This window comes from Acomys minous (genome assembly GCF_964271855.1).
Source record: "Acomys minous genome assembly, chromosome: 1".
Classification (NCBI taxonomy): Eukaryota; Metazoa; Chordata; class Mammalia; order Rodentia; family Muridae; genus Acomys; species Acomys minous.
Window position 1 is genome coordinate 114340314 of NC_140483.1, and position 15080 is coordinate 114355393.

Consider the following 15080-nt stretch of genomic DNA (forward strand, 5'->3'; position numbering starts at 1 on the left):
TTCTGCAGCAAAGCCTTCAGAAGTCAAACGGGCAGCTTTAAAATAATGTTTAAAAAGATGCTATCTCAAACCCTAAACCACTGACAGTCAGTTGTTAACATTATCAGTGCTCTTTACAGTACATAACTTGTGTGATGCGCTGTTGACAGGCAGTACAGCGGGCTTGATGGCATTGGCATCAGCACACACACTGTCACAGTGAGAGAGCACTGACAGCTATGATATCACTGTGTGATACAGATTTTTCAGCTCCTGCTATGAAATCTGGCACCATCTTCATCTTTGAAGTCTCTGGTTGACTGAAAAATGGATGTGCCAAGTGGTGGCAGCGCACGCTGTTTTTGTTCCAGCAACCAGGGGACAGAGGCAGGCAGATTTCTGAGTTTGAGTCTAGCCTGGTCAACAGAGCAAGTTCCATGACAGCTAGGACTACACAGAGAAACCGTATCTTAGACAAACAAACACACAAAAGAAAAGACCACAAGCATCATTGTGCTTACAGACTTTGGTCCTCCTTCCTTGCTAACCAATGACAGCTGTACTGGGCTTCTTTACAAGGTGGCTGCTCCGACCTGTTGGACTGCAATTGGCTGGAGACTTACTCATATTGAAAATACAAAAAAGCAAGTGTTTACAGTGGTGTCTGGTTCCCGTCTGCCCCCAACTATTAGTACACAAAGTCTCCTCTATTGTCCACACTTCGCTTGTTAATTCTACAAGGTATCGCTGTGTCGGGATCCCAGGAAACCGAAGTCAGACTAGCGTTCAGTGGCTAGTGACAGAGTCTAATTGTACACTTTGGTTCAATAAGAGGCATTTATCAAGTGGAAACTTTCGTTTGAACAGAAAGCTTGCAACCAGAACTGGCTAGACACCTACTGTATGCCAAACATTGTGTCAAGGAGAGCTCCATTTTCCTGGAGGCTTTCAGCTGCTGACAGGCTATTTAACTCCAGTGAATGTCTTGAGCACTCCGCGTACACCTTTAATTAACTTGCTCTGTTTTGATTATTAAACCAAAGAGCCCTACCTCACCTCCACACCCAGCATCAACTCATTGGTACCCTTTTCTCTCTGGAAAGCTCCAAACACTGCAGAGATCAGAGTATACTGCCTCTGCTCCCAGGTACACTTTGGGGGAGCTTCTAACTAGCATGGGAATTGAGTCGGAAAGAATGGTAAAGCGATGCGAAACTTTTCACGACCCCTGGAGACCCCCATGTCTTCCATTCTTCCTAAGGAAGAATGCTAGTTCCGAGGCTGCCTCCACTCTTCCAAATTGCATGCTGTGTCTCCAAAGTCTGTTTGCTTGCAAAACCTTGCGCGAGGGCCACACCAAATATCAAACCTTGGACAGGAACCAAACGGTCACTTCCCCGCCCTCCCAGCACAGTATGCAAATCCGAGCACCAGGAAGTAGCTGGGACCTCTCGGCCAAGCCCAGCGACAGCCAGTTCCTCTCCCACCGAGCCGGGCCTGGGCGCCTCTCGGCCGACACTCTGCAGCTAGTAGCCTGCTGCAGGCTGGCCACGGTCCGGCGAGGAGTGTGTCCGCGAGCGTCCGCCACGCGTCCTACGCCCCGGGCCCGCAGCTGCTTCTCAGGCGGGTCCCGCAGGGCCATCCCGTCGCGTGCGCAGCTTTGAACTGAAGTCACCGTGGAGTTCCGCCGCCCCGAAACTTCCACCGCGAGCGAGTGAGTCCGGGGCTTGAGCACGGGGTGGGCACGTAGGGTGGACGGGGCTAGGCCACTGGCTGGAGCACAGGTCGCTCGCTTGGCTCAGGACCCGGGGTTTCGGTGCAGTAACGGTAGCGACAGCGACAGCAGAGGTCGCGCGCTGTTTCTTGGTGTCGCTGGCACTTGCTAGTGAGAGCATCCAGAACGCCTCCAGCCTTGGGGGAGATTGTTACTCGCCCGGGCGACCGAGCGGGGACGCGGAGGCGGCGACTCCGCAGGTGTCCGCAGCGGAGCGGCGCGGGGGCGTGGTGGGAGGTGCGCACGGGGTGGACGCCCCTTGGTCCCCGGCGTCAGCCACCCTCGTGCCCCGCTCCAGTTTCTCTTGGGTGGCAGGGAAGCCTCAGTCCACTCCAAAAGGGAGCGCTGCGAGGATTCGAGAGGGAGTCACCTGGGATTCAGTCAGTATCTGGTCTCCGGGCAAGATCTTAGGTCCCCAGGGGTGAGAACGGTGGTTTGACCCCGGCCTCTCTAAAGCTGGCTGGCGGCTGAGGCCCCTGGTGACTCCAGGCAAGGTGGTGACGTCGAGGCTAGAGCTCGACCCCCCGCGGAGCTGGGCTTCACTCCGCAGGCTGAGAAGCTGTCCGACGCCTGAGCCAAGAGGAAGCTAGAGTTATTTTAAGAATTCTGGGATGCCTTTCCTTCGGAATGGGGGAAGGGTGTATACGACAGTTCCCAGTCGCCCGCCTTATCTTAGCTGCCTTGTAGTGGCTTCCCTATGCTGTTTGTGTAGTGGTCCCCCCCTCCCCCATAATCCTGCGCTGTGCTGTTTCATCGTTTCTTTGAGCATCTATGTTTGTGTTAATTATGCCAATCTGCCCAATTTCCTTGCCACTCAGAATGCAGGTGGGAATCTAGGTCAGAAAGTCTCCCAATTGTGTGTGTCTGCAGATTATTGAAGTTCCCGGTTTGGGTTTCCTCGTGATTAACCATGAGCCTGCTCCATAGGCTTAGAACACTGAAAGTCCTCGGACATTTCTCCGCGCTATGTTATGTAAATGTTACTTGGTACAACTGATCCGCTTTAAAAACAAAGGTCTTTGGTTGTTGGCAGTTTAGTGATTTGTAAACCTGAGACCACAGGTCTGAGTGAGCCATCAGGCTTTGGAAAATCTGCCTGACTGAAAGGTGTGCTGCCCCACAGCCCCCTCAGATTCCCTCAGTCCAAATTGAGGCCCTAAGAGCTATCACGGAAGATGCTTTGCTCCGGAAGCTCAGCGGGCTATGCAAGGCCTTCTCTCTGCACTCAACACCATAGTGTGTTTTAGGGAAATAGGCTCTGCTTGCGAGGAGCAGGAGCTTCTGAGCCCTTCTTCTTTTTAAAAAATATTTTATTAATATTCATATTACATCTCAATTGTTAGCCCATCCCTTGTATCCTCCCATTCCTCCATCCCTCCCACTTTCCCCCTACTCCCCTCCCCTATGTCTGTGACTGAGGGGGACCTCCTCCCCCTATATAGGGTATCAAGTCTCTTGGTAGCCTGCTATCCCTCCTCTGAGTGCCATCAGACCTCCCCATCCAGGGGATGTGGTCAAAACTGGGGCACCAGAGTTTGTGTGAAAGTCAGACCCCACTCTCCACTCAACTGTGGAAAGTTGAAGTTTACTGCATGTATTGTCCTTGGCTAGTGTCATAGTTTGAGCAGGACTCCTGGGCCCAGATCTGCCTGTGATAATGTTCTTCTTGTAGGTTTCTAGGACCCTCTGGATCCTTCTATTTCCCCTTTCTCCCATGCTTCTCTCACCTAAAGTCCCAATAGGACGTCCTCCCCTCTGACCAATGTTCCTGGTAAGTGAAAACTTTCATGGGACATGCCCCTTGCCTGAGCCCTTCTTAAATGAGGGCAAACCCTCCTCCCCCTAAGACTGCCCACCCTGATCCTCATTTGGAGGTAAGCAGGGTGATTTTTGATTCTTGTTGTTGTTGTTGTTTGTTTGTTTGTTTGTTTTGTAGATTCATCTCACAAGAGGCTTTGGTGATGAGCCTCTTGGGCTGTCTGCAAGTGGGGTGACCTTCTGAGCAGGGGGAGAGGACAGCAGGTGTAAAGGAGAGTCCTGAGCTGATGTGTAGACAGCATTAGCCAGAGCTGAAATTTTAGACCAGCCACTTGGGACAAGCACTGAGTCAGTGTTTCCTTGTGGCAGCAGCAGTTATACGGGGATATGTCCGTGTTTGTAGGCTTTTCATCCAGACAATGACAGTTGCCATGACAACTGCTTTATCTTTCTTGTCCAAAATGAAGGCCTGGGGCCTGGTGCTTGATAAGTGCTCCGTGAAGATAACTCGGAAGGAGGAAGGAAGCCTGCCGATTGGACACTCTGAGCCGTAGGCTTCTGGCCCCTTCTGTCTTGATTTCTGTAATGAGGCTGGGAGCACACTGGAGACCAGGACCAGAGCCTTAAATGAGAATCCTGTTCAGGAATGTTCTCTGTGTGTCTTGGAAGAAGTCTTGATGTGCAGTGGTAAGACAGTTTCTGTAAAGGTAGTCACCCTAATTTTATCTTAGAGTCTTTGGGTGCTTTGTAATACTGCGCCACCCCACCCCCTCGTCCCTTCCTACTGCTAGTGGCTTCCTTTCAGCAGAAAAAGTGGACCTGCACAGCTTTGCAAGTCAGGGACTTTGAAGACCTTCTAGTTCCACCAGTGTTGGTGTTCAGAAATAAATTACAGAAACATCTGAGTTTAGAGTTTATTCTCATAGAGATATCACTTAGCAGAATGAAACCATATGATCATATATAAACCTGCACTGATTTCATAAATAGGAATACAATATGCACACATTTACAGCATAGGACCTCGTTACAGCTCACTGGGACCCACAATCCCGAGGATGCATAGATTAATACAACATTAAAAGACTACTTGCAGTCAGGAGAACATTAGGCAATGGCACATTGGCGATGGGACCAGCGTAGAGGCTTTCTGAGCAATTTTTAGCAATGAAGATGATACTTCTTTGTTTGTTTGTTTGTTTTGCTTGTTCATGACTTCATTTGGACCCCTCATGGTTCCCGACAGGATAGGCAGGGACACATACAAAAAGAGACTCGGGGGTTAGTCTGAGGTGAAAGGTTAAATGGTCTTTGGCTACTATAGGTATGTTTATCCTACTTTGCCCCGTAGCCAATTACTTCAGGTAAATGTATTCTTAGATACACATTTGACAAAGAGGACTGTGGAGTGGTTTTCTTTTATTCTTCAGTAGTTTTTTTTTTTAACTAAGTCTAGGGATATGTAGAAGCAGATCTTCAGGAAGCCATCTTCTGTTATTTTCGGCAGTGTTTCCTCCTAGATGCAGACAGGCCATGAAAACTGCTAACATTACAACCTGTACATATGTTGTAACTGCCTTGGTCACAACACAAGTGTCCAAGGACTTAACCCTCCAAAGTATTCTCTCTGCCGTTGCTAGAAACACCTTGTCCATGAACTCTACCAGCTCCCTGTGTTTGTTACAACAAGAGTGCCATTCACGATGAAAGTAGAAGACCCTAAGACCCACGTAGAGTAGAAGACGCGGCTGACTTTCTGAGTGTCTGCTGTGGGCAAGCCAGCATGCCAGGACTCATCTGCAGTCATTGCTTCCTGTCATTGAACGAAGAGAAGGAAATGGAAGAGGAAACTTCTTTTCCAGTCAGAAATACTGAAATATTTCTACAGCTGCCTAGTTTCCTGCTGCCTAAATTGTGAAACTCTGAGGGAACTCTGTCGTCATTTCTAACGTTTAAGTTCCCATTTGAGGGGAGACATTCAAGTGTAGAAAAGGGTGTTTAGTTGAGGGATTAGAACGTGTGGAGCCGGCCAGTGTTCAGATTTATATCTTCTCTCATGTTTGTCTTAAGTTAGCTGGAAGGACTTTCCTGTAATGTTGAATTAAGGCAGGCTTAAAGAGTTAAACCAAATTCTGGCAAGTGCAGTCTGCCATTGCCTTGGTTCTTACTCTTTGGCTCTTTTCTTCATTTTTTCTCTGGCTTTCATTTCCCCTCTTACTGGATAAGCCGTTGAATTTGTTGTTTGCCATGAAGCTTTTTCTTGTTCTGTTCACAGTCAGGACACAGTATATAGTCTGGAAGTCCTGCCGAGTTCACAGTGTTTCATCAGCTTTCAGTGCCTTTGTATCAGGAGCCCTGCTCTCATACAGAGACGTCCTTCTGTCTGTCACTGGCATGACGTTAGTCAACTGACTATGGGAAGAAGGTATATTTCCCCCTCATTTTTGGACCCACAGTTTCTGTTCACAAGGCTGAGATCCCTAAATGGTGTCCTATAAAACCACACAGATGGTAACATCACACAGTCATTTGTTTTGTTTTTAAGACCTGGTTTCCATTGTCCCAGACTTGCCTCAAACTCACTATGGAGCTGAGGTTGACCCTGAACTCCTGGTATAGCCTGCTTTTTCCTCATCTGTTCAGGGATTACAGTGCCATCATACCTGGGGCTTACACATCAGTTTCCTAACAGTCTTACTGACCAAGGAAGAACCTTCATATGTGGGTAGCCTGGACTGTTTTTTGTTTGTTTTGTTGTTGTTTTGTTTTAGTTTGTTTTATTTTCTTTCCTACAGCTTATACTTAAAAATCATTATTTCTTTTTGTGCCAAATCCTACTTTTTGTGAGCATCTAAAATTTCCCTGGCTACTTTTCTGCCTCCAGGCCACACTGATTGGAAGCTACTCTTGAACACACTTCCTCCAGTTCCATCTCTGCGTGCTAGTAAAACATTTGTTGAGAAGCTTGAAGGTGACACTCTTGAGTGCCGAGAGTCCACGGGAGACTACAGAGGTGGACCTGTGTTCGCTCTGGTCCCTGAAGCCCTGATGGTTAATCGGTATTGGATCTAAGTGGGTGCCCCCATGCTGCCTATAAGTGTTAACTCCCATGAGGCAGAAGGAATGGAGAAACTGGTCTCCGAGTCACTCTCCGGAGAGGGAGGACCACTTCTGCTTTCTGAGGGAAAGCTGTGTTGTTGAGACCAGAACTCAGCCAGAGGGAGAAGGCACAAGGGAAGTGATACCTCCCCACACACCCTTCCAGTGATTTGCCTGTCAGGCTCCTCCCTTCAGATCACCCAGAATTTCTTTTCCCTCAAGGTTCCTTCTACCCCCATTGCTTGGCCGGCAGTTCATAATTTTCCCTAGAGAAAGAGAGAGACAAGAGGGATGGATAGAGGAAGGAAGAGAGGGAGGATGACACGGGGGGAAGGGTGCAGACTGTTCTTAGGCAAAGACCTCCAGCAGGAAGTTGTATGTTTTGAAATATACAGTCTTAATTTTTCCAGCATCAGAAAGATGTATGTTTTGAAATGTCCCTCTCATGGAAACTCAGAGTGAGATTTCACAATCTTTTTAAAAAAAATATGTTTATTTTAATACACATGTATAAAACAAACTGCATACAGCAGGGAGAACCATGTGACAATCATGAGTTCTATAAATGTTACATTCATAGTGGTTTGGCTATTTGTATTTGTCCAGCTTGAAGTAAACGTCTTTCCTGTCTCGTTGAGTCTAAATTTCTGAGTGAAATTCAACGTCTATCCTATCTCAAAAATCACCAAATGACTGCAGTAGTTTAGGACTGTTTTTAAAGCTCCTGAGTGATAGTCTCTGTTAAACTCTTGGAACGCAGCAGTGACTGTCAAACCTCCACAAGCACAATCCCTGTCGTAGAAACATATGTAACTTCTGTCTATAACACTCAAAAGACAAGCAGATAGACAAAAAGAGCATCAAAATCTGACTGAGGAGCTCTTACTTTGTATCAAGAGGGTTGGGAGTCCTGAGCCAGCTTGCAGGTGTGCTGGTGAGCCTGGGCCTGGCTAGAGATTTATTAAAGAAATACAAGTTCAGCTGGGTGGGGGTGGCACAGAGGCTGAGGCCACCGCAGGGTCATTTTAGCTTTGGAGTTTGGGGCAGCTTGATCAAAACAGTGAGAGTCCCATTTCAAAACCAAACCAAACAATTCAAGCACAAATTAAGAGGCATCTATTCAAACAAAGGAATAAGCCTCCAAATGTAAATTCCTCCCAAATAGCATTTGATTATACTTCCTAATATGGCAAAACGCGTTTCCCCCTTATCATGGGTTTTGTGGGGGAGGGAGTAGCATGTATGGAGCCCTGAGGTCGGGACTCCTTATTAACAGCTCTTCCACATCATTCTTTAAAGGCAGGAGCTCTCAATCCAACTCAGAGCTCACTAGTACAGCCTGTCTGGCTAGCCAGCTTCTTCAGGAATCCTGTCTCTGTCTTCCAAGGCTGGAATCCCATGCATGTGGGTTCTCGCACCTCTTGTTTCAGCTGCAAAAGCGTTAGCCGCAGAGCCATCCATCGCCCCAGCCCCAAAGTGCTTTTTAAAAGCTGAATATAACTGGGGAATGCTGAGAGTGGGGGGAACAGCCTTCCCCAGGGAAGAGCCCCAAAGCTGTTTATGCAATACGGAATGGTCAGCCCTGAGATCAGAGGCTTGAAGGTGACATACAGACTGAGCAGGTTATATTTATATGTTGAGGAACACACACACACACACACACACACACACACACACACACACACAGAGACAGACACACATATACACACACAGACACAGACAGACACATATACACACAGACACACACACACACACATAGACACATACACACAGACACACACACATAGACACACACATACACATGTGTGTGCATGCATACCAATTAAAGAAAAAGAAGCCATTAATTTGAGAAGCAGCAAGGGAAAATGCATGGTAGGCACTGTAGTATGGAAAGGAAAGGAAGAATGATGTAATTATAATTTAAAAAAGTAATAAATCTCAAAACCTTTGTATCCATTTGTGGAGTCCCCTGAGATGTTGTAATACATGTCTACATTATGTAATGTTTAGATTGGAAGGAATCTGTCCCTGACATAATTTGTGTTTGGGATATTCTCTGCAGTATCTGTGTTTCAGGCTTCACTCCCAGCTTGGTGCTGTGTGGAGGAAGTGTAGATTCCCAGAGGGGGGCCTCATGGGAGGTCTTCAGGTCATTTTCCTGCACTTTTAGAAGTCCCAGTGGCTTCTCAGGCTCCCTTGCTTCTTCCTCTGCTTTACTTCACAGTGATGAGGCGAGTGTGTTTTCTGTGCCACATGATTCACCCACAATGTGTCTCTGTGTCATAACCCCAAATCATAGGGGATTATGAACTACTCCTCTCCAACTTAGATGCCAAAATAAGATGTCTCTTTTTATTATAAATAAATAAACAAAACTGATAGGTTGCATGATGGTATCCCTGAAGTAACTCATAGGTGGGAAATATTTATAAGCTCTGCATATCTTTTTTAAAATTATTATTCTATAGTGTTTGTGGTGCCTTTTTCTGGAGGATGAGTGAATGGCTACTGTGGTTCTAGGAATTAAATCTAGGGACTTGTGTGTACCAAGCAGGCACTCTACAACCTAGAGTGCCCCCAACTTCCATCTTTATTTTATTTTACATTTATTTATTTACTAATTTACCTTGACTCTGGCAAGCCAAACCTCTATCCCTTTAAAACCATCAGAGGTGTTTCACTATTCTATTCGAGACCTTTCCTCTTACAAAGGACCTCCTTCACCACCCCACCCCCACCCCTCAGAAGAGGAGAAGAGGAAACACAAGAGAAACCCCCGGTGCAGAGAGCCCCAGTTCCTGCTTCACGGATGTGAAATGCCCACAGTTGATACAGAAACAGGTGCCTGGTGTGTAGTCTGCCCCACTGTCCTGTCAGCCTACAGGTGGCAAAGCAAGGGTCACAGAAGGATGATGGGAAACCCTCCCAATAAGTGTCCTTTGCATTAAGAAATATTATTTTGGAACAGTGTTTCTCTATGTCACCCAGGCTGGCCTTGAATGCTTTTTAATAGAACACATACATTTTCTAACTAAGAATGGCAGTACAAGGAGCAATGGAGCGAAGACAGAGTGACTGCAGAAGGCAGGTAGACAGGGAACTTTGGAGCTACAGCGGCCAGCGGCCTGCTCATAAGGATGTTGCTGCTGTCTTTAGTCATCTGTGGATAATTGGTTCCGTGATCTCTCAAGGAGGTGTTTTTGTGTGACCTCCCTCACGTGTCCTCCCATGCTCACCGAGCCATCTCTAGAGTACTACGATACCTATAACAATGTAACAACAACGTAAATACCTGTTAGACGGTATTCTTTAGGGAGTGATGTAAAAAAAAAAAAAAAAGAAGTTTATATATGTTCAAAGTGACATGTTTTGTTAATATTTTCTGTCAGTGGCTGGTTGAATCTGCAAATGTGAAGTCATGGATATCAAAGGCCAAAAGTAATTTATAAACTGTATCCCAGAAATGTAAACATGGAGAGCTTTTTTCTCTTTCTCTCTGTCTTCCCTCCCCTTTGCCTGCCTCCGACTCACCTCCCTCCCTCCCTCCCTCCCTCCCTCCCTCTTTCCTTCCTCCCTTTGTTTTTTCTTAATTTACTGGAGACAAAGCCTTGGTAGTCTAGGCTGCCATTAAATTGCAGTCCAGTCCTTAGGCCTCAGTCCTCCCACGTGCTGGAATTACAGGTTTGCACCATCATATCCTGATTTAAGAACAGTCTTAACTTATTTTTATTTTTGATACATATCTCACTTTATGTTCCAGGCTGATCTTGCACTTGCTGTGTAGCCCAGGGTGACCAAAATCTCAGTATGCTTTCTGCCTCAAACACCTGAGCACTGAGTTTATACATGTGTGTCATCGTGACTCGCCAGAGCATTTCCTTAGAAAGTTCTGTGATGTTCAGTGATCTGTTTAGGCAATTTTTTCTGGAGTACCTCCTGCTCCTGGGAGCCCAGCTGGTGTTGATGGAAATACAAAAGGAGGAGGGCCTCATGCCAGGAGGAAGGTACACTGTGAATGCTCAGGATTGGGTCCTGAGGGAACAGCGCTCCAGCTCTGTCATGGTCAATAGGCCTTGTTCTAGAATCTGTAATAAGGCTTGACAGGAGAGTGCCTGATCAGAAGTGATGGAGAACTTTTAGTAATGAGCTCCCTCACCATCCCATTCAGTCACAGGCAGCATCCTGACACTTTTTTTTTTGTAAATAGCTGTTCTTTATTTATTTATTTATTTATTTATTTATTTATTTATATTTAGGCTTCTCAAGACAGGGTTTTACTGTGCAGCTCTCTGCCTGGCTTGGAACTTACTCTGTAGACCATGTTAGCCTCAAACTTAAAGAGAGCCGCCCATCTCTGCCTCCTGAGTGGTGGGGTTAAAGACGTGCACCACTACCTCTGGCTGTAAGAAGGTATTTATGATGCAGAATCAAAAGGCAGCTGGCTGGCACACTGTCATAGCTTTGGAAAGGTGGGAGAGTTAACTGAAAGACTCAAAGGGTGTTCCACAGAGAGTAAATTGAAGCTAGAAAATAAAATCCATTGTTGCCTGTTATGAGAGCCATTGACTTCCTCTGGGATCGGCAAGTGGATGCGTGCTAGCTACTCTACTCTAAGTAATGTTGGCTTTGCCCAGATGTATGTCGACAAGCGATTTGAGTAAGAGATCTAAGTTTGGGGGCAGTCACCAGTCTTTGCCATTTGGTTTAAAGGAGAGAATGTTGTGATTTAACAGTTTGGGACCACTCCTATAATTCACAGCTTACAAAGAACGTCACATAACTGGGAGCAGTATTTGGTTAAAACCAAGCAACCACTTGCAGAATTAGGTGTAGTGTATTGAGCACCCATAGAAACCACTATCTGTGAAGCTCTGTTCCTTTTCAACTGAATTAGAGTGTAGAGTGTCACCCTGATTACCCCGGGGCTGTGATCTTTACCCTTTCCAGCTATGGGTTGCTGGAAATTGACTGGCCATGCTAGACTCTGGGATCTCATGCTAAGCCTTCAAGGTTCACGGTGACAGTTCCAGGTTGTGATAGATTCCAAACTGACTTTGAAACATAGAGCAAATGGCAAATAAGTGTTATTGAAACAGGACAGATGTTGTGCAGGATGGCTGCTGAAAAACGAAAATAAAACAAAACCTAAAGAAAACAAAACCAAGCAGAAAAGAAGCGGATGGACAAGCTATGGGGCAACCGGAGTGCCTGTGTGCGCTCATATTGGGCAAGTACCATGGGGCAGCCACTAAGGGCACTTCCTCAAAAAATGATGCAGCAAGCCCACTTCTGGGTGGACACCCAAGAGGGTGAAAGTGGGGGACCCTAAGAGATGTATGCCCACCCATGCTCATTACAGGGTGATTTGGAATAACCAAGGAGCAAAGGGAAGTGTGTTGTGTGTATAGTAGGTTAGTCAGCCTAAAGGAGAAGGGCATTCTGGTACAATTTAAATGAACACTGAGGATGCTATGCAGAGAGAAACAGGTCAGTTACCAAAGGAAAAAACAATACTGTGTGGTTGCTCTTCTATACCTGGACTAGTCAATCCACAATGGACTAATCAATAAACGAGAGCCCCAGCTCTGAGGAGGTGGAATGGGGAGGTATTATGGCTTTAATGGGCACTGAGCTTCAACTAATTCCTCAAGATGAAAAGGCTTTGGAGATAGACGGTAGCAACTGAGTTACAGCCTCAAAATAGTTCCGGGGCAAATCTTATATATGTTTCTGATAAAAATCCTAAACAATGATTTTTAAAAGTTTATGTGCGGAAATACAGGCAGAGAGTGGTCTTGAGGACACATCACTGAGTTTGATGAATGATCTTTCTTCTGACTCGGGCTTGCCTATTAAGCTGTCCGGTGTGTTTTTCTTTGGTGTGTTAGGATTTCTACTGCTGTGATAAAAAACAAAACAAAACAAAACCCAAAAACAAACAACCCCCCCCCGAAAAAAATAACCATGACCAACATGTTAGGTAGGAAAGGGTTTATTTCATAGGAGAGGTCATAGAGGATTGCTGCTCACAAGTTTGCTCTCTGTGCCTTCATCAGCCTGCTATCTCATGCCATGCAAGACCATTTGCCCAGGGACGCCACTGCCCACAGTGACCTGGTTCCTCCCACATCAAACATTAATCATTAATCATACCCTCACAGACCTGTGTACAGGCCAGTATTTTGGAAGCATGTTCTCAAAAGTCTCTCTTCCCAGATACGTCTTGGCTCGTGCCGAGTTGACACAAACCAAAAAGCACAGTATAATACTTGACAGGGGCTTTCATCATTGGGTGCAATGCAAGATCTTGCAGATTTCTGACAAAGTAGTATATTGGCAGTGAGGAAAGAGCAAGGAAGGTTTACTACCATTAAGCCTGTACACTAGCAGATGAGGAGGAAGGTTCTTTTCCTTTAAAAAAAAAAAAACCCATTCAGCTGGTCTGCAGAGAACTCACCTGTGAAACAGTCTCGGTCCTTAGCGGTTTGTCACTGATTGTCATCCTATAGAACCATGTAGAGTTCACTGGGTTAGTGACTCCAAATTGTCCTTTCTGACTGACTGATTCTGCTGTTTCTAGTCACGTTCTCATTGATTCCACCCAAACCCACTCTGGGCAATGGAGCCCAGGGTCTTGTGCAAGCTAGGTCCACATTCTACTCCTGAGCTATGTCCACAGCTTGAAGGAATGTATCTATGCATACTTATTATTTGTTTGTTTGATAAGGGTTCTGAAGATAGACAGTAATGTCTGTGCCATTGAGTGACAGCTTTAAAATAGTTCAGGGGGAAATCTTATGCTATGTATACTTTTGCATATACTTAGCATTTGTGGATGTTCATGTGGGGAGGGTGTACTTTTGTGTACATATGGAGGTCAGATGGAGATGCCAGGTGCCTTCTTCAATCATTTCTCCATCTTATTCTCTGAGATAAAGTCTCACTGAAACCCATAGCTTCTGCTAGGCTGGCTAATCAAGGGTCCTCCTGTCTCTGTCTTCCCAACATTGGGGGTTCAGGCAGGTGTCACCTCACTTGGCTTTTCTCATGGGTGCTGGAGATATGAACTCAGATTCTTGGTAATGTGTATATCCCCAACCCCTTGAAACCATATTTCTGTTGGGAGTCTTTCTTGTAGACTTCAGGGGGATTTTTCTTACATTTTTACAGGGTGGAGCATCTTGTTAAGTGACATAGCATAGGAAAGTACAGAAAGAGATGTCTAGCGCAGTGCAAGCTTTTGGTCCAATGACAAGCGACCAAAAAGCAACCATGCTGGCATAGGGCTGCCTATCCACCATAGTGCTATCACAAAGGTACCCACCTTTTTGCTTCTACGTTTAGTTCAGTTTCCAAGGCAGGCAGATTTTTGACAACACAGTATAAGGAACTGAAAAGCAAAACAAAGCCAGTTGGTCTCACAAATACACAGATTTTCATGCTGTGTGTCTGGCTGATGCCAGCCTCTCCGCATGTGGAGCTTACTGCCATTTATGAGGAGAGTCAGCTTTTACCCCGCTATACACCCTGGCTTTGCAGTTGTATTTCTCACACTTCTATTTGGTCTGAGGCTGATTTAAATGCCTTTTATTTATCTATTAACTAGTAAGGCTAGTTGGCATCAGCAATGTATGTACATATAGGTTATTTTTCTACCCAGTCTTCACAGGGAAGCTAATTTCTACATGCAGATGTGCCCGTGTGACCAGGTGGTTTCTACTGACTCGCTGCCATCAGACATCCTGTGAATGACACAGTGCCAGTGTCTGTACCAGCCTTTGAAGCTCTGTGGATTCAGCAATTCCCTTCTGCGGTTAAATCAGATCCATACTCTGATGTCAAGGGACACAGCATCTTCATTACTTGCTGTTCAGTGTCTGTGTGGGCTACTTTGCATATTTGATTTTGCTGGGGCGAGAGAAGCATAATTTGACCTGTGGAGTTTGCTAACCCATGAAGCTGTGCTTTATTTATTCATCATTCAGAAAACATCCTTGGATGCTCAGTGCTCATAAATATGCATGGGATTAGCTGGCAGTTATAGCCTCCGGGTCTCAAAAGCAGAGTTGTTCCATATATAAAGCCAAGCGTCCACACCCTTGCTTCTGTATCTTCATTTGTAATCAAATTTGGATTGAAGATATTTTTAAAATTTGCACTGGTATAAGCAACTATGGATCTTTTGGGTGTTATGTTCTGAATAGCACAGTATAATAGCTACCGACACAACACTTGTAATGTATTAGGTATCGTAAATAATCCAGAGATGATCTCAAGTTCACAGGAAATGTGCATAGGTTATATGCAAACACTACACTACTTTATATAACAGATAGGAGCATCCACAGATTTGGCCATCTGTAGACTTTAGACCTTGTGGCCCCACTGATATTGAGAGACAGCTGTACTCAGAAATTTAAAAAAAATTTTTTAATGAAAAGCCTAAAGTTTTATTTCAAATAAAATACGA

The 15080-nt window shown here is 45.6% G+C and overlaps 1 protein-coding gene across 2 annotated transcripts in view; it reads left to right on the forward strand.

Moving 5' to 3' along the window:
* Positions 1–1353: 1353 nt before the first annotated feature.
* LYN (LYN proto-oncogene, Src family tyrosine kinase) overlaps positions 1354–15080 on the forward strand; it is a 119314-nt gene continuing 105587 nt past the window's right edge. The window contains exon 1 of one of the 2 annotated variants that reach the window (XM_084799815.1): positions 1354–1693. The gene's annotated coding sequence lies outside the window, so the exon portion shown is untranslated. The remainder of the gene's footprint in view (positions 1694–15080) is intronic. The other variant, XM_084799813.1, reaches the window with a different exon arrangement.